Here is a 23,552-nt window from a genome sequence, read left to right as displayed (position 1 = left end):
TTTATTCTGAGAAGCTTCCTAACGGGAGCAGGGCCAACAGCGGGTCAGCTAGTCCAGCCGAGAGCGTGTCAGGCGATGATCATGCAGCTCGCGCATATGCTCGTCGTCTTCTTTACAATGGAGCCATGAGCATGCACCAGGCGATGACCATGCGGCTTGCGCATATGCTCGTTTTCTTTACAATGGCCCCCGGACAGAAGAGGAGCCATCCTGGCGACTTAAGGGGCGGGCAAGACAGCGGGGTCGTAGTATCTCTTGAGGCGCTGAACATGTACAGTCTCACGGCCGCGGCGTCTGAGGTCGGGTGACGGCGTGAGGGGCTCAACAATATAGTTGACTGGAGATGTTTATTCCAGGACACGATAGGTCCCTTGATATTTAGCCAGCAATTTCCGGGAGAGGCCCGGAGTACTGGAAGATATCCATATCCAGACAAGAGAGCCGGGCGAGAAATGTTGGGGACGTTGATCTTCATCGTGGCGCGTTTTTTGAAGGGACTGGGTAGCTGTCGTGAGCGACCGGGCGATCTGGCGGCAGTCTTCGGCGTGCCTGGCGGCTTCGGAAACGGTGGTGCACTCAGATGCGTCAGGGTGGTAGGGGAGAACAGTATCAATGGGAACGGAGGGACGGCGGCCATAAAGGAGGAAGAAAGGAGAAAATCCTGTCGTAGACTCCGTGTATTGTACGCGAACATAATATACCGGAGAATAAGGTCCCAGGTCGTGTGGTTCGAACCGACATACATAGCCAGCATGTCCCCCATAGTGCGATTAAAGCGTTCAGTGAGGCCGTTGGTCTGAGGGTGGTAAGCGGTGGAAGTCCGATGGATGACGTTGCACTCACGGAGCAGAGATTTGATGACATCAGATAGGAAGACACGGCCTCCGTCGCTGAGGAGTTCTCGAGGGGCACCGTGTCGAAGGATGAACCGACGCAGAAGAAAGGATGCCACATCCTGTGCCGTGGCAGCGGAGAGCACGGCGATTTCAGCATACCGCGTGAGGTGATCGACGGCAACAATGATCCATCGTTTGCCAGAAGCAGTATAGGGGAGGGGCCCATATAAATCAATGCCAACGCGGTCGAAAGGATTAGGTGGACAAGATAGCGGCTGCAACTCGCCAGCAGTACGGGTAGTGGGTGTCTTGCGGCGTTGGCAGTCGAGGCACGAGCGTACGTATTTCAAAACAAAATTGTACATGCCACGCCAGTAGTAGCGGAGGCGAAGGCGCGTGTAAGTCTTGAAAAGGCCTGCGTGACCGCATTGCAAGTCAGTGTGAAAACATGAGCAGATATAGAACCGTAGGTGGCGAGGAATGCCGAGGAGCCATTTTCGTCCATTAGAATGATAATTACGGCGATAAAGCAGGTTATCTCGGATTTCAAAATGGGAAGCTTGACGGCGCAGCGCGCGGGATGGTTTAACCGCTTATGGGTCGGAGAGAAAGTCCAGAGGAGCACGAATTCATGGATCCTTGCGCTGTTCAGAAGGAATGTCACTGACGGTGGGAGATTGTTCAGGGGTTCCGATTTCGCAGAGGCTGGCAAGTTCAGCGGGGAGCGGGGAGCGAGACAAGGCGTCGGCGACCTGATGTTTGCGGCCCGACCGGTACACGACTCGAATGTTGTATTCTTGAAGACGCAGCGCCCATCGCGCCAGGCGGCCGGAAGGATCTTTCAAAGAGGAAAGCCAACAAAGGGCGTGATGATCCATAACGACGTCGAAAGGACGGCCGCACACATAAGGGCGAAACTTGCCTAAGGCCCACACAATGGCGAGGCACTCTTTTTCAGTCACAGAGTAGTGAGACTCAGCCTTTGTAAGTGTGCGGCTGGCATAGGCAACGACATATTCGTCGTATCCATATTTGCGCTGAGCGAGCACTGCACCGAGACCAATACCACTGGCATCCGTGTGAACTCCAGTCGGGGCCGCCGGGTGGAAATGACGCAAGATGGGAGGTGCCGTGAGGAGACGACGTAAGGTTCTGTAGGCGTCGACGCAGGCGGGTGACCAAGCCGAAAAATCGACATTGGCGCCGAGGAGCTCAGTCAAAATGCAGCAATTGAGGCAAAGCTGCGAATGAAACGCCTAAAATAAGAGCAGAGCCCTAGGAATCTGCGAAGTTCCTTAGTGGTGGAAGGTTTAGGAACTTCAGTCACGGCACGAAGTTTCGCTGGGTCAGGGCGTACACAGTCTTTCGACACAACGTGACCTAAAATTGTCAGTTCACGGGCTGCAATGGTGCATTTTTTTAAAGTTTAGCTGCAGGCCTGCGTTTTTGAGGCATGTCAAGACGTCGCGCAGGCGAGATAGACGCGTTTGGAAGTTAGGTGAAAAGATAGCGATATCGTCCAGGTAGCACAGGCACGTCTTCCACGCAAAACGGTATCTATCATTCGCTCGAAAGTAGCAGGAGCGTTACACAGGCCGAAAGGCATGACGGTAAACTCGTAGAGGCCATCAGGGGTCACGAACGCGGTTTTGACACGATCTGCAGCTGCCATTGGGACCTGCCAATAACCAGAGCGCAAATCAAGAGAAGAAAAGAGCTCCGCGCCTTGTAGACAGTCCAGGGCGACATCAATACGGGGCAGAGGGTAGACGTCTTTGCGTGTTATCTTATTAATGCGGCGGTAATCGACGCAAAACCGAACGGAGCCATCCTTATTTTTGACGAGGACAACGGGGGGGCCCAGGGGCTGGTGGAAGGCTGAATAACGCCGGTCTGAAGCATGGTGTCTACCTGTTCTTCAATAACTCTTCGTTCAGCAGCGGAAACACGATATGGGCACTGTCGCAGAGGGGCATGGGCGCCGGTTTCAATGTGATGCTCGACAGTCGACGTGCGCCCCAAACCGCTTTGGTGGCAATCGAAGGACGAGCGAAACTCCTCAAGTAGCGCAAGAAGCTGGGTTCGCTGAGTTGGAGGTAGAGTGGCGTCGATAGTGTGAAAGAATAGGTCGGTCAACAATGGGGCGGGCGCAGGAGTAGGTGAGCTGAGGGCGTCCATGGCGACCGACGGTGATTCTGCGGCAGCGTCGGGATGGTTGAAAACAGAATAAAAGAGCTGCACGGTGCCGAGGCATTCTCCACGGCGCAAAGTGAAGGGGCTTGAAAACGGGTTGAAGACCCATAGTGCGGTGAGTCCGGCGGAGAAAGTGAGCAGGGCATAAGGCAGCGGCAGGCAGTGGCGACGCAGAAGAGTAGGAGACGGCGTGAAGAGGGCACTGGCATCGCGAACACAAGCACAGGAGAGAGGCACACTCACGGAAGAGCACGCAGGAATATCGGTACTGTCGGCAACAGCTTTATCAGGAACAGGGGCACCGCAAATTTCAGTCGCTGGCACGGGATTGGGCAACGTGGAGAGCGCTACTTGAGCCCGAGCACAGTCGACCGCGTCATGAAGCGATAGCAAGTCCCAGCCCAAGATGATAGAATGCGAACATGACGGCAGAACGATGAACTCAACCAAATATAGAAAGTCTGCTATGACTACTCGAGCAGCACACGCTGCTAACGGCTGGATGAGGTGCACACTTGCAGCTCATAACGACAGGCCAGAAAGGGGCGTCTTCACTTTCTTCAAAGATCGGCAAAGCGCTGCATCCATGACAGAAACCGCAGCACCGGTGTCCACAAGCGCCATCACAGATAAGCCCTCTACAAAAACTTCAATTAAATTGGCGGCAGACAGACGAGGCCTTTCAAATTTCGACGACTAAGCAGTTCTCGCCTCAGGAACTGCGGCACCTAGTTTTCCTCTTGAGTGGTCGAGGGACGCCGTCGCATAGAAGAGATGGAGCGCCGACGTGGAGAAGGCGAACGGCGTCCAGAGAAGGAGGTGCGCTCAGGAGACAGAGAACGGCTTAGGGGCGGCTCAGCAGGAGGTGAGTACTGACGCTGGGACCAGTAATCGGAAACTTCAGGAGGTGTTCGCGAGATGTTCATGCGTCGACGGCAAAGCCGCGTCACATGACCTGGCAAGCCGCAGAAGTAGCAGATCGGGCGGTTGTCAGGCGTGCGCCAGGAGTTTCCCAGTTGAGCAGGCGGTCGATTATTATCAGGTGGGCCCCAGGAGGTTCGCAGATGAGCAGGCGGCGAAATAAAACAGCGGGCTGTCGAACGGGACCAGGAGGCGAACCATAGGTAGGTGGACGAGGTCGCGCAACAACGTCCGCATATGTCAGCGGGGCCGCAAGAGGTGTGGGCTGAGGGGCTTGCGGGAGAGCTTCAGCGACCTGTTCTTGAATGATGTGCCGCAAATTCGGAGTTATGTGTGGTGATGGCTCTTGATGGCGCGAAATAAGCCAGAGCTGGCGAGCAAATTCTTCTCGGATGAAGCTCTTGATGTGCGGTAGGAGCGATGACTGGTCTCTTGCATCGTTCCGGCCAGCAAGCGAGTCGACGTTCGTGGTGTGTTCGCGTGTCAGAGCCCTCTGCTTGCGTAGTTCGTCGAAGCTCTGACACAGGGTGACGACTTCCACGACGGTGCGAAGGTCTCGCGCCAACAACATCTGAAAGGCGTCGTCATCAATGCCTTTGAGAATATGCCTGATCTTGTCGGCTTCGGGCATCTGAGCGTTCACCCTCTTGCACCGATCGACGACATTCTCGATGTAACTCGTGAAGTTCTCGCCAACCTGCTGTGACCGCGCACGCAAGAGCTGTTCGGCACGGAGTTTTCTGACTGCCGGGCGGCCGAATACCTCTGAGAAGTTAGATTTGAAAACAGACCATGATGTAATGTCCGCCTCGTGGTTCCGATACCACACATTCGCAACGCCCGTAAGATAGAAAATCACATTGTTCAGTTTGGTTTCCGCGTCCAACTTGTATGCGCTCACCCGCTCATACGATGCGAGCCAATCCTCAACATCATGGTCGTCCGTGACACTGAAGATAGCGGGGTCTCGCTGGCGGAGAGAACCAGCACAGATGACGGCGGCCGGGCTCACTTGGACGGCTTGGTGGTTAGGCATCGCGGTAGGGGGTAGCGTTCGGTTGCGGAGTTCCAGGGCGAGAGGACGTTACCCGGCACCTGCACCACATGTAAGGTGGGGTTTATTCTGAGAAGCTTCCTAACGGGAGCAGGGCCAACAGCGGGTCAGCTAGTCCAGCCGAGAGCGTGTGTCAGGCGATGACCATGGAGCTCGCGCATATGCTCGTCGTCTTCTTTACAATGGAGCCAGGAGCATGCACCAGGCGATGACCATGCGGCTTGCTCATATGCTCGTCGTCTTCTTTACACAGTAAACAACAGTTAGTCTTTTGAGGTTGCATTCCTTGATTAAATAGTATTACCGATGAAGGACAGTAAGCGCTACCCGTACTATGACCTAGGGGTAGCTAGCGGTAAGTTAGAATTGTTTTCTCACGCCTACCTAATGCCATGTTTGAAAAAGATGGATATGAAGGCGCGCTGTGCAGCGTTCGCACTATTTCGTGTGCACACAAGATTTGTTTTCGTCCAGTATGTTAATTAGCAGTCACGCAGTGGACTGCGAACGCACTTGGATGCTTTTAATCGCAAATTAAAATCTCTTCTTCCCTAATGAAACGTTTCCTATGAGCCGCTCTAGTTGAGTTATGGTAGAATAGAGGCCATAAGTTATGAAAATATATACGAAAATTTTTGTTCTGCATAGAGTCCTTAATACTTCTATATAACTTCCATTTTCTTTCAATGACGTCAAATGGAATGCAATTTCCATTCTAGGCTGTACTATGTGGTGTGTGTTCTGCGTTGTTTTTTCTCATAACTTTTTAAACACGATAAAAGCCGCCTTAACTTTGCCGATCGTTGGAAAGCCTATGTATGATGTTCTCACCGACGTTTGTTCTCACGGTGCTTAACATTTTTTTCTCTGGCATGATGTTTTGAGCGCCTTTTACACTTGATGGGATCTGATTTGTACCCCGAATTTGCCAGTAGGTATTAACGTTTCGTGGAATTCGCGGATGTTATACTTTGGTTTGTAGCTGGTACTATAATGTCTGTAATTCTGTGTTTTTCGCTCTATCGCTTTGTACCTTTTCTAGTTCATGTAGCAAACTAGTGGTAGTAGTAATGTAGTACATATATTTTTGAATATTGTCGTCAATATCTTGCTATTTCGCTACTTTGCGGGTTCAATTGTTTTTGCTCTTAGTATATTGCGCCCCTGCTATAAGGCCCCTTTTTACATAGTGCGCATAGCTTCTCAAGCCCATCAAAGTTTTCCCTTCTATCTTGTCTCTGTTACTCGAGCAGTTTGCACTTCTTAGCAGAATCTTGAAATAACTAGCCGGTCCTGTCGCCTAGCTGTGAGCGCTGGTGGCAAAGAAGGGGTACCGAGGAGGCCTTCTGGTAGCTCGGCAAGAGAGCACTTGCACGAGCCAGCAACCTCTACAACGCGGTAGTTTTAGACCTTAAGGCGCGCTTCGCGCCAACGTAAAAGCGTGAGTAATGCATGCGTAGGGTGTACTTGGTGGCTGATAGAACTGAAAGGCGGTTAGCTTCTCAGATGACGAAACGAATGTCAGAAGAAAACAGAAATAATATAACACAATTTTTTCCGAGTGCGTAAGATAGCATCTGACCATTGGTCTTTCCGAACATGTGAAATATATATGAGCTCACATGTAGTTAATTTTTAAAAGAGCTGCAGATAGGCCTGGTAAATTTTTTGCTACAGTGTTACCGCTTTGTGCTATAATGTGTGCACAGGAAATTCGAGCTCGTCTTTTAGCGCATCAAAAATATTTCTTCAGAATGGATTGTGCAGCTCAGAATGTAATGGCGAACAACTTTTATGGTATTAAATTCTGAGAAATATTTGCAACAGTGCATTTATCGCTTTTGAAATGGAATTGTTCGAGAAAAACAGTCAATACTCATTTGATTCGGAAAGAGCTTCGTCCTAGCTAGAACAGAACATAAGCAAATCTAATTTCAATCCCATCTTAGCGTCCGAGTAGAAGTGAACCCCGCCGTCAATTCCTGTCAGCGATGATAGGGCTTGCTCTACGGCCTTTGGCTGTGGATCACGCCGTACTACACTAATCAGCCCGGCGCATACTAAAAAAGCACGCTACTCTGTCTGTATGCTTAACACTCTCATTGCCCAGCAGGACGACGAAGACGATGATTAGCTGAACGTCCCTCTTCGACCAGGCCGGTATTTTGTATGTTTTTTCACTTTCAGAGCTTTTACCCCTTTCCTAGGTTTTTTACTCGAAGCGCAACGATCTGGAGAGATCCACGCCAAGCGACCACGTAAGTGCTCTGTGCCGTGTCCACTTCTACGCGGAACATCACCGCCAGCTGTACTCTATGCTGCCCTCATGGCAGCAATGACAACAGTGCCACTGTAGTCGCAGCCACAGATCAAGGCACTCAGAACAAGAGACAGCGGGAAGAACATGTGACTAAGAGCCACCTAAGAGCGTTTGACCGGAAATGCAGAGGAGATAAACCAGGCAGTCCCCCGGATTATATATTACAAGCAGAAAAGAGTTGCTGGTGTCACTGGTGTCACCTCAGGCCTACCTTAAAGGGACCCAGAAGGGGGGTCTCAATAAAGGTGCGATATGTCTGGGATGTTAAAAGACGACGGTTCATAATTATCCCCCAGCAAGAATTATTTCAATGCGTTTTGTGGAAGCTGAGTTAAATGCAGACAAAATTTTACCTTCCGCGTCTTCGCGCCTTTCCCTCTGCTCTCGCACGCCAAAACGTCGGCGCTCCTCCGCCGGCCCCACTTACTGTTCCTGCTTATGCTCCCGCAGGGAGCAGAGTTGCGCGACTGTTTTCCCCGCGCCGCTCGTAACACTATTCGCGGAGCGGCGATCACGTGATCACGCTGAAGTATTTTGTTCCAAACCGTGTCGGCTCATGCCCAACATATGACCCGTAGGGGTACAGCTACGCCTATCTTGAGCGCAGTCTGCTTTGTTATCCGACTAAGGGGCTACTGTGAAGCCCCCACAGGGATGAGGAGGGGTGCCTCTAAACAGCCTTCTCCTGAGGCTCCTGCCTCACGAGATGGAGCTTTCCCGCACAGCTTGGAACAGGATGGCGGACCTTCGCGCAACTCTGCTCCCTGCGGGAGCATATACTAGCCGCACTGACTCGGCCGCTCCCCTACCTCCGCCGGCTGCGGCGCGCGCGGAGTAGCCGCGTCTGCTGTAGCACGTGACGTCTGAAAGAGCTTGGCGCTGTGAACCAATGATAACCCCCGTATAGTGACGTCATTTACAAGACGTGACGTCGTCTGCCAGGTTTTCGTGCGAAAGCCCGGCACCGCGCGTCGCCGCGAGGTGCGAAAGCGGGAATTTTTAAAAATGTATCGTAAATTTCCCGCCCCCTTATGAGGTCGCGAACACGGCATGGACGCTCGGTGGCCTGTACTCTACGTAGTGCAAGAATTTTAGAGCCAAGCTCAAGCACCCCTTTCTGTGGCCCTTTAAAGAAGGAAGTCTATGCAGAGTCAAAAATGACATCATAGATATGGCGGTTGTAACGTCGGCTCAGCCTTCGTCTTCATTCCGTGGGGGCTTAATACAACACAAAGATATGGCTACCGCAAAAACAGAATCACTTCAGCTTACCAACCTCAGCATCTTTCGCACATGCACCTTATTCCAGTGGAAAGCTCGTGGTTGGGGTAGAAATTTTCACATTTCCAGCAGCTGATGCGAGCTTACCGCTTCGCTTTCATCGTCTTCTCAGAATCGCGCGTTGAGGAACGATTTCATTCACAACGACCCGTTGACGTCAGGAAATTACTATTATGTTTTCGCAAGGATACTGCGGCCTTTGTGGACATTCTTCCGCCTCACAGTGCCAGCGAATACGTGAGAACCGTAACCGTAATTGGCAGGCAAGAGTGAACTCTCATTGCAGTATATCTCGAGCCAGCCATGCCATTCCCCACTTCTAAGCTTGAAAACTTGATAGCAAGAAAGCCTCCACAGCATATTATTTGTGGACACTTCAGTGCTCATAATGAGTTTGTAGCGTCTCACACACATCTGTGCGAGGCGCCAAGATTTTACAGCTATCATCAACTGAACCTCAAAATGATGGCAGCGCAAGCTATCTCTGAGGCCCAACGACTACAAGCTCTATCACCTTGACATATTACACAAGTTCATTTCCTCACAGCCTCGTCTGGGGCGAGCTGATGACGAGTGGTGATTTGGGCCTGTTCATTCATCACAGAAGAGGAAATATGCAGCGCAAAAAGCGCATGGACATCAGAAGAAAGCTTGTCAGCGCTTGTGTTTGTCTTTCTTCTGCCGTCGGTGCGTTTGATTGCACTGCAAATTTCCTCTTGTCGTCTGGTGCACCGATTGGGAAACACGTGGAAGTCATCATTGCCCAATATTTGTATCAGATTCTCTTCTGCATATTCCACCATAGAAAGGTCTTATAAAGCCTAGAAATTGGGATGCCTGAAGGGACGCTGCGAGGAGAGGCGTTACTGATAAATCCTGGAACGTGGAGTTAAGTGTGGACAAATACTCTTTTCTCTAAAGCAGGTGCATGAATTTAAGCTAAAAATGACCGTTTGCCATCAAATGCCAGAGGCATTTTAAAGGCTGTGATTTTTCACAGGCGCGGAAAAAATGCCTTGAACACATTCGTGCCTGGAGGCGGGGACAATGACACGTTCGGTGCTATGTGGATAGACATAGTCGGCAAAATGGCATGGAATTTGTTCCACGCTTGATGTCCGCCAACGAGCAACTAAAATCTGTCTAATTATTTGAGGTATGGGCACGCCAATCTGACAGCTTTAACCTATCTTAATATTCTGTCTGCATGAACGAAAATTACAGCTCTTTCATAAGAATACTCAACATTTCTCTCAGCGCGTTCAATTCCGACGACTATCTGCGCAGACTGTCAGTCAGGCCTCCCAAGGGAAGCAGCACTTGCGTTAGGTCTGTGCTTCACAAGTCAAGAGCTAACCACAGCCATCACTGAATCAAACAAGCGCAAGCCTCTGGCACACAAAGAAGGTAGATGCGCAGCAATCAAAAACCTATAAATTGGAATATTACAATTCTTCCTGGATGACTAGTGAGGTCCCCACAAAGTCGAAACTAGCGACAACTTTTCTCATTTTAAAATCTGGTAAGCGCCCAACGAGCTACGCGTCTTTCCAGTCCTGTAAACTAATGAGTTGCGTAGGTGAGCTACGCATAACATGGTTCCACAAAAGCCGAAGTGAACGCGTTTTTCCAATGCAGGACTGCTTTGATAATCTCGTCGCCCTAGTCCCATCGCTTGACGAGGATCTTTATTCTGAAGAGAACCAGACAGCAGTTTTCATCAATATCAATACCGAAGCCTGAAGCAGTCTTGGCCTCGGAGGCGAGCTATACACATGAATTGAACACTATTCAAAAGAGCGGGAAATTTTTATGACTACACAAAATGGTCCAATGGGTTTCACACAGCGAGACTGCGCTACGCGTTTTCGGAAAGCCACTATCTTCTGAGACATCTTTTTGTGGGGCCCGGGATCCTCTTGTACTGTGTTACTGCAGTGCGCGTTCTCGGAAGGCTGCCATATCCTGGGACATATTTCCTTTGTGAAAACCTCGATGTGCTTGAACTGTGTGAGTGTGCACTGCGCGTTCTCGGAAGGCCGCCATACCCTGGGACATCTTTCCTTTGCGAGAACCCTGGTGTGCTTCAACTGCGCGAGTATGCACTTCGTATGAATGCGTTCTCGGAAGGCAGCTATACATAAGTATTGAACTAGTCAAGCCTCCCTCCCTCTTTACTCCCCCCCCCCCCCACCCGGCAAGAGTTACAGTGTCGCTGGTCAAAGAAAAAGAGGCCGGGGTCAGGGGGAAAATGAGGAATGGCGCGGCCGCCCGCACTGAGAGGAGGGCGAGCGAGACGCTTCTTTCTGAAAAAAAGGATCTCTTTTCTCGTTTTTTTTCCTGTCCATTCAAGCGATCCCTTTTTCCAAGAAGACACACGAGAAAAAGCAAGCCAATTTGGGGACGATCAAGACAGGAGTCGACACCACTGGCGAGCCTGTGCACCGGCCCCCGAAAGCGCCCTCACCACGGAGCAGAAGAGAAGCTTGAGCGAACAAACAAGGCCCACTCTGAGGCCCCTCCGTTCGTTCTCCGACACCAACGCAGCGACGGCAACGACGCCAACGCAGCGACATGTAAGCTTGGGCAGCCCAGCCTCTGCATAATGTATTTGTTAACATGCAATTCTTTAATTTGTCTGTTTAGTTTTAACTGAGTTCAGCGGTGTCTATTTGTCTCCGTCCCATGTGGACCCTCGCAGTAGGTTGCGTCGACAGACGTGCTGTCAGAAGTGGGGTCTTTAAAACAAAGGTCCTCTGAATATTTCGTCATTCATGACTTGAAATTTTCAATCCAAGGGAAATCATTGGACTGAATGCTGGACTTTGACCCCCATTTTAGAGGCTTGAGACAGCGAAGGGCTTGAGCGGACAAAATGTCTCTTTCCGAGGGAGCTCCCACACCGCAGCCGTTGCTCGGAGCACGAATGTTGGCATTAGGAAGCGCTATTCCGACACTTTCGGGTGATAAGACGGTAATTCCCAACAGCTATGTCTTTTCTATGCTAGAAGAAATTGGGAAAATGAGTGGGCAGACTGATGAAGCCGCTGTTGGGGATGACTGATGAAGCCGCTGTTGGGAATAGCATGGTGCAAGATGGCAATAGTGCTTGATTTTGAACGGCGAGACCAAAAGGTCAAGTCCCCAAAATCATTTTCTTAACCAAAAAAGCTCGCCTTCGAGTACTACGATACTGAACTCCGGTACGTGCAATTACAGAAGTTCCGCGAGGCCGGATGGATAGTAGGAGAGGACGAGCGAACGTTTGCGTCGCGACTTCAGTGCCTAGCACGCGATACGCTAAGGATGGAGGAGGAAGGCGAACCGCTAAAGAAGAAATGCGCGGAGAAGGTACGGAAACAGGAAATGATCGCTTTGGTTGTGGCCGGCTCGCGAGACCCCGTGCGCTGGTTCGCGCTCTCGCGCAAGCCGAGCGGTTGTGATCGAGCTGTGGAGGCAGAATTGGATGAAGACAGAGACTGTGAGGTGGATACCCACCACCTGTTGTGGGACTGCCCGGCGCTCAAGCCAAAGAGAATTCAGCACCTGGCGGCAGTGGGACTCTCACCGGACAATCCGGATTGCTATATTGCCTGGACACAGGATCCATATCATCGTTCACTTCTTGATTTCATCAAATCAGCCCACCTTTTTTTTCATTTATTTAAGCATCTCACTCATCTCTCACTTCATAGTCTTTATGCCCTGAGGCAATAAACATCGCTTCAAAAAAAAAAGAGCAAAATGAGGCGCTAACGGTGAGTACAGACAGAGTATGCGTCGTCGAAAGAACGGAGCGAAACCCCGATGTTGCTCTTTTGACAGAGCGGTTAGACCGCTTAGAACAGCTACAAGCACAGCAGGTGGAACGCAAAGATAAAGCGCGGACTTAGCAGTGCCCAGTCGTTCGAAACCGGATACCACCACAAAGCTTTAGGCGAGGCATTAGCGATTTTGAGAAAATGGTGTGCTTCACTTGCCAGAATCGCGTACCCATTGCAAGGTTCTGCCCAAACGTGCGCCGAAGGGAGCCAGAAACTGAACCAGGTGACACCCGTCCCAAGCAAGACTGCACAGAGGCTCCACGTGCACAGTCAGTAAACTAGGAAGCCCTCCCCAGTCTGAGGAGCGTAGGGAGGGAACAGGTGATAATAAAGTGGTGGTGGTATGCTTTTCTGCCGACGAGGCTTACCCTGTTGTGCGCTGCAAGATGAATGGTGTGCTGCCTGGAATGGCTGATAGACACAGAGTCAAGTGTAACATTGCTTAAGGAAAGTGGTTTTAACACGCCTCGAAGGAAAAGGAACGCGAGATGTTGGAAGCATCTGGCAGTGTTGCAACTCTGTTTGTTGGCATAACGGTGTTCCTCTTGGCATAAGTAGTGTCTAAAGATTACATTTCACTCTCGGTAGAATTGCATTAGATCACCCCTGCTAGATATGCCCGGACAAAGTGTCTGTGCCAAAAGGAGTGTCGAGCATTTCAAGACAGGATTTCTTAAGAGGGGAAAAGGTAGGCGTCTCATTCTTCGAAGAAGCGGTCCATGCGGCGGACACAAAACTTCCGTGTGCAAACAGGAAAATAACTGAGATTTGCAATACCGGTAGTGACTGCCAACAGACCGTGGGATTGATGGAGAAGTTGTCACGAATTGCCGAATGAGACGATCGCCCTTCTCATGTAGCTGCACGTTTTGAGCGCTTATGTGGGTGAGCTTGAGCGCTCGACTCTCTTAGCAATGACCCGAAGGTAGCCTCGTGACTGTTAGTGGTGGCCACAGTGTGCCTCTGCGGACGGTTAATTGCAGCCACTGATCCTTCCCAGGAACAAAACATTAGCTTTCTTTACAACTGCGATTGAGAAACGTGAGCCCACCAAAACAGTATTCGCCGCTGTAGAGGTCGTTTGGTCGCATGAAACGCTTTTTTCGCTCTTTCGAACGTAAACTTCAAGGAGAGGGAGGCGCTGACTTCTCTGCTGAACGAATACTCGGAGGTGTTCGCCGCGATGATAATGATAATGATAATTGGTTTTGGGGGAATGGAAATGGAGAAGAATTTGTCTCATACTTCGTTGGATACCTGAACCGCGCCGTGAGGGAAGGGATAAAGAAGGGAGTGAAAGAAGAAAGGAAGAAAGAGGTGCCGTAGTGGAGGGCTCCGGAATAATTTCGACCACCTGGGGATCTTTAACGTGCATTGACATCGCACAGCACACGGGCGCCTTAGCGTTTCGCCTCCATCGAAACGCAGCTGCCGAAGTCGGGTTCGAACCCGGGAACTCCGGATCAGTAGCCGAGCGCCCTAACCACTGAGCCACCGCGGCGGGTATTTGTGTTCGCCGCGACCAACTTCAAGTTTGGCTGCTGGGTGTTGTAAAACAAAGGATAGAAACCGGCGCATAAGCGCCCGTTTACTTGCGTGCGTACTGAATTCCCTACTCCCAACGCGAGGAGACGGAGCGGCACGTGCAGGATCTGATTGATCGCAGCATAGTCTAACGCTCATAGCCGCCATGGGAACACCGGCCCTATTGGTGAAGCAAGGTGGTTCCTACCGACTAGTAGTGGACTATTGCAAACTAAATGCCGTAACTCGGATCTATCCGTACCCCATCCCCAATATACAGGACACGCTTTCTCAGCTGGGCTCTGCCAGGAACTTCACGGTGGTGAATCTGGCGGCGGGATTTTGACAGATAGCATAGTGCCCGGCTGATGCCGAGAAAACAGCATTCAATACGCGCGGAGGGCACTATGAATGGAAAACGATGCCGATGTGTCTGGTGAACAGCCCTGCAGTCTGGCAGATCACAGCTGATGTTATCCTGGCAAACCTTCTGCGAAAGTTGTGCTTCATGTATATAGATGACATAATCATATACAGTGACAACTTTGAGAGTTAATTGCGTGGCCTCAAAAGAGTTTGGTGCGACTGCGAGGAGCGGGCCTCAAGCTTAATCCTTGAAAGTGCCAATTCCTAAAAGAAAGGAGATTAAATAAGTCGGGCACATTGCTTCAGCGGACGGCGTCCGGCCTGACCAGAAGAAGCTAAAATCCCGGATTTTCCATCCTCGACTAGTGCCCGCCACGTCCGACAGTTTCTCGGCATAATTGGCTACTACCGAAGGCGCGCAGAAGAATTCGCCAAGCTAGCTAGGCCCCGGACTACCTTAAACACCAAGAATGGTGCTTTTCGCTAGTCAAAGGATGCAGATGATGCCTTAGGGGCTCTGAAGAAAAAGTTAGTAAGTGTACCCCTGTTGCACAACAGAGATTTCAATTTTTTCTTCAATAAAGCCACAGATACGGCAAAGTTCCCGGTTAGTGCCGTGCTTTCGCAGGTTATTGGTAGTAGAGAACATCCTTTAGCTTTTGCTAGCTTATAGCTGAGCCCCCCAGAGCAGAAGTACGGAGCCACGAAGCGAGGATGCCTCGCGGTTGTCTGTGCAGTAAAGCACTTCAGCTGCTACACTTAATGCCGCCAGTTCGAGCTAGTCATAGGCGGCCATCCTCTGAACTGGGTGATAAGTGCCAGAGACCCTAGCTCGCGGCTGTCTAGATGGAATCTACAGTTGCAAAAATATTTAACTTTGAGGACGAACATAACTCAGGCAGAGCACACATGAACGCTGACGTGCTGGGCCACCAAGCCTCCATCTCAGATGTACGCGATTTTGTCCGTGTAATTGACCCGGCCGAGTTGTGCGAAGAGCAACGCAAATGTCCAGACCTCACGCGAATCATCGAAAGCTTAGAGGGAAAATCATCTGCCTCTGCAAAATTAGGCTAATTCGTTGGCAAAGACGGAACATTGTGCCGACGGAAACGGCCACCCAGGAAAGGGAGACCAGAGCTAACAACTTGAGGAAGTGTCGTCATACCTAGGTCGTGGACAGAAAGAGTTCTCCGTGTGTTTCGCGACGCACCTTGCGCGGGCCATTTTGCATTGCAACGACACGCAAGCTGGTAGAACGGTTCTAATTCCGGAGTGACACGGGACAGGACGTAGGAGAATACCGCGAAAAATGCGATTCCTATCTATACAGAAAAACATCCAAATGTCGTAGGCCAGCACCAGTTCAGAGGATCCCTTCGGTTTCGGCTCCCTTTAAGCCCACTAATATGAACATAGTGGGTCCGTTGGCCACGACCAGTTTCAGAAAGAGGTGCATACTAGTACTTGCCGATCACCATTCAAAATAGGCGGAAGCGGTGGCAATCCCAGACCAAAAGGCAGACACGGTTGCTCGAGCGTTTCTCGCAGACGTCGTGCTCCGACATTGAACTTCAAGGCAACTCTCAGAAGACCGAGGAACCAAGATCGTGTCGCTGCTAATTGAGAGAGCATGTGAGCTGTGTAAGATAAATAAGACGCAGACAACACCATGGTATCCTGCTTGAAACGGCGCGGTGGGGCGACTAAATCAAACCTTGACAGGGTTCTTGTCGCATTTCGTCCCGAATACAGCGTGTCTGGGACTTTTGGCTCCCTTATAAGATGTTTGCATATAATACCGTAGCGCACGAAAGCACGGGCTACACGCCGTTATCCCTCAAATACGGCCGATACCCAGACCAGCCCAGTGAAGCCCCGGAGGGTCCCAGTCGCGTCCCATACGGCTCACTGGACGACTATAAGGTGGAACTGGAGTCGCAATTGCAGGTTGCAACCTTGGGAGATCGCAAGGGCGACATTAATGAAAGCGGTGAAGACAAGCAAAGAGATGCACGATCGTTTTGCCCAAGACGCGCAGTTCGATGTGGGAGACAGCGTGTACATCGAGAAAGGCCAAGGGCAGACAGGGTGAAATAGAAAGCTCCACACGAAGTGAAGAGGACAATGTCACGTTGTCGAGAAGCTTTCCCCAGTAAGCTTCAAAATCCAAGACATGAACATAGGCGTCATCAGGATGCATGAAAATCGCTTCAAGTTGGGATCAGATCACTATTCATCAAATGAGTGAGGTGAAAGCCAAGATATAGATGAAGACGCCACTCAGACGGATCATGCAGATAGCTTGCAGGAAGCCTCCTATCTTGCATTAACACGGCCGGCGCCAGTGGTTATGGCAGGAATGCCACCTGATCTCTTTCATGCATTGCTGGAAGACGAAGCGCGGAACGCTGCCGCGCAGGTAACACATGAAGAGGCCAGTTCCATGACCACTGCCGACTGCCAAAGCGCACAAAAGAGCACAGACCTACCCGGTACTATCCGTGAATGCCGATACCAGCTAAGAAAGCGGAAAGCTATCCCGGACTAATCGCATATACCAAGAGGAGTTGGGGAAATGGTTAGCTTTTTATTGTATTGCAACTAAGAAGAATGTTCAACAGCAACGAAAATGTTCATGTTCCTGAGCTAAAACGCAGAAGTTGCCAGTTATGCCTGTTTCCACGAAGGGGTACCTTTGCAGGAGAGCATGGAGTGTTCTATAATATACTTGGCTTCTTTGCGCTATGCTCTTCCCCCTTTTTATTTGTTCTTGTGCCATGATCACGTTCAAAGTGGCAGCTCCTTAGTAAATATGGTAATATTTATGTCGACCAGTTAGGACTAAAGGGAGAGGCTTGGGAACTGAGTTTCATGCGTTTACCTGTGCGAGTTCAGTGCTGGTATGTGACATGCCCAGTTGTGACTGCTGGAGCGTGGCGTTGTGCTAAAATGCTATGTGGAGTGAAAGAGTGCTTTCGGACCCATCGTACTGCTGCCAGGCTACTCAAAGCGGCTTCAGTATATATACGTAAAATGTTCGCAAAACATCTTTCCGGAGAGTTAGCGAATGTGGCATGCTCTTTCCCTCATACAAAATCGTCAGAGCTAATAACATATGATTTCCGTATTTTGCGTTCTTTCTTCTTCTGAACTACTCAGCAGAAGAATTTTTTTTTGGTACAAACTGCAAGTCTTACACCCAAAAAAAGGTTATACCGACTCGTAGTACTGAATTATGACATACTCCACATTTCCGCACAATCTACAAATTTCAGTCATTGCAGCACAACCTCCAACAAATACTCAATCAACATCAATATGCCAAGATAATTTCATTTAAGCAGCTTCAAGAATCCTTTTGCAAACTATAAGTAGTCGCGTTTGTGATATATGTTTGCTTCACTGACCTATTATTTCTAGTACCTGTATGCTATCTTGATTTCAGGTATGATTGTACAAATCTACAGGTTTATTCAAATATGTATGTACGAAGTATTCTTGGGTTATTTCTGATAATATTTGTAAACTAAGCCTGTTTAAATTTTGAATAGTGCTCAAAGTTATTACTGTATAGTATCTGCTATTTTAGATCTCTCCATTGTTTCTCTTAACTATTGTTAATAACTATGTCGGCACTGTCTTGTAGAGGTTTTCTGGGCCATGTCAAGCTGTGATTCACAGCTTTTAGCCCAGATATCCTCGCAAACTTCTGGTCGAAATCAAATGAATTGAATTGAACTGTGCGTTCTCAGAAAGCCACTATCTTCCGCAGCATCTGTCCTTTGTGTGACCTTGGACGCCCTTGAAATGTGTGACTCCAGTGTGCGTTCTCGGGAGGCCGCTATCTGCTGCGACATCTTCCTTTTGTGGGGGAACATGGACTGCCTTGAACTGTGTGACTGTATATTGAGCGTTCTCGGACAGCAGCTATACTTAAGTATTCTACTGGTCAAGCCCCCCCTCCACTCCTTTTTTTGGCAAGAGGGAGAATGTCGCTGGTCAGAGAAGTAAAGGGCCGAGTTAGGGGGAAAATAGGGAATGCTGCTGTTGGTGGCGTTGAAAGGAGGGCGAGGGAAACGCTTCTTTCTTGAAGGAGGGATCGCTCAAGGGCACGGGATGAAAAAGGAGAAAGAGCCAATCAGTTTGGGGACGAGCAAGCGAGGAGGCGACCATGCTGGCGAGCCTGTGCGCCGGCCCCCGAGGTGAACACGCCATCGGAGCAGAGAATCCTGAGCGAACGAACAAGGTCCACACCGCAGCCCTTCCGCTACTTCCTACGAAGACTCCGACGCGAATGCATCGACATGTAAGTTCGGACACCCCAGCCAGATCATGTATATAATAACATGTAATTCTTGAATATACTTCTTTTGTTTTAACTGAGTCTAGCAGTGTCTCTTTCCCTCTCCGTTTCGTGTGAATCAGCGCAGTATGTGGGGTTGTCACAACGTGTGGAGAAGGATTTACATCAATGTGCTATGTTCAAGCCATTCTTTTTCCATTTTACACTTAACCACACAACCTAAAACCAACTGCGAGGAGTATACATAGCGATTTATCCAGATGATATCTACTTATGCAGCAGGTCACGTTCGCGCTACTTCATCTATCAACGTCTTTAGAGATCATAACTGAACATCTGCATGCATTTGTCTTCCCTAGACTTCGTCTCATGCCAGAATAAGGTGTGGCCACGGCTCTCAGAAGAAGGCAATGACCATATATGCGCTCCGCCTAGGTGGATCGGTGCCACCTGTCATACGGTCGCAAAGATTTCTTGGCATTGTGATGAACATAGAGAGCTACCTTGAGAACTTCACATTAAAAATTGCGTGACAGGATTGTCGCAGGATTACAAATTTTCAGAATCACGGCGGGCACATGATGGGGCTGCAACTGCTGCTTAATGGTTTTGGTTCAAAAAGCATATTGATACGGTGCATTTCGCATGTTCGCTAGGCGCTGACCTGAAGCACGCGCCGCCTCAAGAAGAAGAAGAGGCGACCTGGAGCTGTGGTCAAGATGTCATGTGAGAATGCGGGAGATCAGTGATCACAAGAGACAGCAGCGGGCTTCGACGAACGTCTTCACCACAGCTCCAGATCGCTTTCTTCTTATTCTTCTTGAGACGGCGCGTGCTTCAGGTCAGCGCTAAGCGAACATGCGGAATGCACTGCGCCAATATGTTGAAGTGACAAAGCGATATTGTTTAGCGGTACTTCACAGATTATTATTATTATTAGGTAAGAAGTCCCTGGAAGCCGCTCGAAACAACTGCCAGCACATCTGTTTTGGCCTTCCATAAGGCACCTCTTCTTCAAGAACAGTAGCGGAAGCCGGTCGTCCCTAGCTAAATGCCCTCGCCTCCCACGAATCTATGCGTACTCATCTCCGGCATCTAGTCATAGGAAAGAACCACTTTCTAGACCGACTCCACATACACAGGGTAAGGCACCGTTTGGCCAAGTTGTTCAATGCTTGTTCCTGCTTACTGTTACTGATTCAAGTTAATTACTGATTCTTCCGGCCTCTCCTTCCTGGACACTCACCTCTGATGATCATGCAGGTTGTACCATGTACGCACTTGTACGCACTAAAGAATTATTTTAGCGCATAAACAGGAATACATTGCCCTAATAATGAACAATAATGATGCAGGTTTTTTTTGGGGGGACAGGAAAAGCCGATTTTCTGCCCTCTCTAGGCGTAGAGGGTGGTAATTTAAAATTCCTAGAAAATCTCCTGTGATTCTGTGACCTGGCTGTACGTTGCATGAATGGATATGGACTATGGCTTGGAACACTGTGAACACTTTTATATTAAATTTCTCAATACCGTTAGATCAATAAAGATTATAGTCCGTTTTTCCTTTCTAAAATGGCTGCTCGGCAGCCAAATCAGCAATGCCAAATAAGCTGTGCTAGAATAGCAGTTTTGGTCCAATCGGCAGTGTCTTTTCCACGAGCTGCCTGAATCAGTTTCTGTCATCACTGACGATTTTTACACTTTCTGTTATGTAGGAATAGAAGACGCACTCTTGGTTGTAACCATCCACTAGCCCAAACAAGCTTCTCGGTTCTTGTTCGACGCAACGTATTTGGGTGCGACTTAAGAGTTTAAAAGCTATCGCATCGCCATGAGTTCGTGTTTTGCACGCACTTGGGTGTCTGAGCGAATGGCTGGCCTCAGGCAACCTACCGCCAACAGTGAAAGAAGGTGGCCACTTTCTAAAAGACCAGCGGAGAACACCAAATCACCGAATCATGGTATTTCGGTGGAGATGTCGAATGCCAAGTGCGGGATGCGTCCTCCGATCTTACAATACTTCGTAACCGTATAACAATACTCCATGCAGGCAGTAAAAAAAATGTGAGCTGTAGAATAAAAATGACAACAGCATACGGAAGGCCGAGGTCGCGCCGATGCCTTGACATGAAGCACACGAGCCCAGTGCCGCCACAAAAGCGCGTATCCGAGGGTCCTGGCAGGTGCGCTTGAACTCTATTCTTGAATGGCCTGATGTGGGACCCATAATCATCATCAGCCCGACACCCCCACCACAGGACAAAAGACTCTCCCATCTCTCTCCAATCAACCCTTTACTGCGTCAGCCGCGGGCACCTTATCTCCGCAAACTTCTTAATCTTATCCACCCACCTTCCTTTCTGCCGCCGCCTGCTACGCTTGCCTTCTCCTGAAATTCACTCCGTTACCCGTAAAGATCATTGGGTAATTATCGTGCATTCTCATTAAATGCCGAAACCATGCCGACTTGTTCCTCTTAATTTCGACTAGGATGTGATTAACCCGTGTTCATTCCCTCACCCGCTCTACCCGCTTCCAGCCTCCCAACGTTACAACTATCATTTCCTTTACCATAGCTCGCTGCGTTGGCCTCAATGTTAGCCTACACTTTTCTGCCCACTAGGTAAATGCCAGTAAGATACAGCTGCTATATGTTTACCCTTGACGGATATGGTAAACTGTCAGTCATGATTTGACACTTGCTGAGAATGTACCCCAGCCCGTTCTTATTATTCTAGTTATTTCACGCTGCCCTAAATAGGCGTATGCCCTTTCCACTTCGAACGCTTCGCTACGGATCGTAAACTATTCTTACCTTCTAAGCACCTTGGACATGGGTTAAGTTTCCTGCGTTTAAATTTTAGACTCAGCGTTATGTTTTGCCAGTCTAATTCTGCAATCATACTTTCCCTTTATTCTCCTGAGGGACTTAGTAATCAAATATTTCCGCGGATTGCAGATTACAAAAATATTGGTCTTTAACTCCTATCTCACACTTTTCCCAATCGATGCCTTTCAATATCTCCTGTTAATTTGTCGCTATCTTTATAGAGGACTATGGAGGCTGTGTAGCCGTTAACCAACTCTTCCAATATTTTTTCATGAGGCTCTTATACACCCTGATTCCGCAGTGCCAGCATGGCTGTGGATGTTTAGGCTTAATAAAGGGCTTTCTCGTAATCCATGAAAGCTGTATAGAGGGGATTGCTATATTAAGCGCATTTTTCTATCACCCGATTTCTAGTGTAAATGACTACTCTCGAGTTACCTTTACGAAAACCTGCATGGTCATTTGGCGATTCTGAGTGTGAGGTTAACATAATTTTATTGCCTATTACTATAGTAAGTACCGTGCAGGCAAAGGAGAGCCGATGGGTCTGGAAACTTTCAAGTAACTAATATCCCCTTTCTAAAAGATTTAAATGATGTTAGCATTCTTACAAGATCCCAGTGTGCTCGCTGTGATAAGGCACATGATCATAAGGCAGGGCAGCTTTTTTTTCTAGAACAATCTCACCTGCGTCCTTCAACACATCTGCTGTAACCTGATCCTCGCCAGCTGCTTACCCCCTTGCGTTACTCTTCATGCTTTCGTTACTTTCTTTTTATTACTGGCAGAATGTCCAGTTGTGCTCTACTGCCTACGTCATCAGCGTCCCGAATACATTAGCTATTGTTTAAATTTCTGTGCAACTCATCGGCTACTTGAAATATTCTATCCATTTTGCTAATGGTACTGTACTTCTTTTCTCTAAGCGCATACATATCATTCTTTTCTATGCTTAGTTTACATTTGACTGCTTTAGGCTGTGTCCGTTCTTTAGAGCATACTCAATTCTTTCCATATTATTATACTCCCTGATATCGATTATAATGCGCTTATTTATTAGCCTTTGTTAGTTCTGAAAATTCTATTGTGTCTGTAGGATTAGAAGCTTTCATGCTTTTGCGATTGTTAATCAGCTGCAGCTAACTCTGGCAAATGAAACCGTTTGCTACAAGCAGTCGACAATACCACGTGCGCGTTATGTCATGGGTTGATTGGATCTATTTACGCACCAGTATCTGTGCCATAATCTGCGGCTGCTCAATGCCGGCAGTCGAAAATGCGCAGACAGGCTAGCTATTGGCTTTTAGCAAGGTGCTCGACTGTGCTACCACCATAGCGGAACGAGCTCCCGCGCATGCGCTTCCGTAGACAATGCAGGATCCTCGGCACTGTCTGCAGAGGCTTCACGTCACCGCGCCACGCAACGTCTGCTTTACACACGCCCTCTCGTAATCGTTTTCTGGAACAGAGGTGTAAATACTGCAGTTAGCAGTGCTTTGAACGAACGGAGTTTTTCAAAAGATGCAAATATGCCTCTAGAAGCAAAGTTCATAGCGGTTGAATCAGAGGAAACGTCGCGGTTTTTGTCAAAGTGAAATGCATTGCGCTGCAGTTGCTGTAGCAAGAATGCGCATATAAATTTCAAGGACGTTTATCTACATTTCCATAATAAGTGGGTGCTGGTTCGAGATAAATTCCTTGCACATTCATACTTATGCGGAATGAGGCGATCTAAACAACTCCTGTGGGGCGGAAAGCGTCTTACCGATTGTTCCAAACTGCTTGGCAAAAGCTTGGACTCACGAAATCTTGATGAAAAAGACGCCAACAAAAGAGGTTAAACGGAAAGCGTCACGATAATGAATAGAGATAAAAAAAACCTTTTTCCGATGAGCGAAACTTAAGAAATAAATTGTAGCCAGCTTGACGTAAATATAAACATTACCTACACAAGGCCAATTAGAGAAACTTTAACGATTTTGCTTACGTGCCGAATCGCATGACGACTAAAAAAACTAGAGCCCACAGAAAGAAAGCACAGGTTTTCAAAAAGTTCTTGCATATAAAACTTCGTTGATATTGCGTAGCAGTAAGG

The 23,552-nt window shown here is 48.9% G+C and overlaps 1 protein-coding gene across 1 annotated transcript in view; it reads right to left on the bottom strand.

Annotated features, from left to right (window-relative positions):
* LOC144118641 (uncharacterized) overlaps positions 1-23,552 on the bottom strand; it is a 59,162-nt gene that overhangs the window by 5,519 nt on the left and 30,091 nt on the right. The window lies entirely within an intron of this gene.

Source organism: Amblyomma americanum, chromosome 2 (genome assembly GCF_052857255.1).
Source record: "Amblyomma americanum isolate KBUSLIRL-KWMA chromosome 2, ASM5285725v1, whole genome shotgun sequence".
Taxonomy (NCBI): Eukaryota; Metazoa; Arthropoda; class Arachnida; order Ixodida; family Ixodidae; genus Amblyomma; species Amblyomma americanum.
The sequence above is the reverse complement of the archived record's forward strand: the minus strand, read 5'-3'. Positions and strand labels throughout refer to the sequence as shown.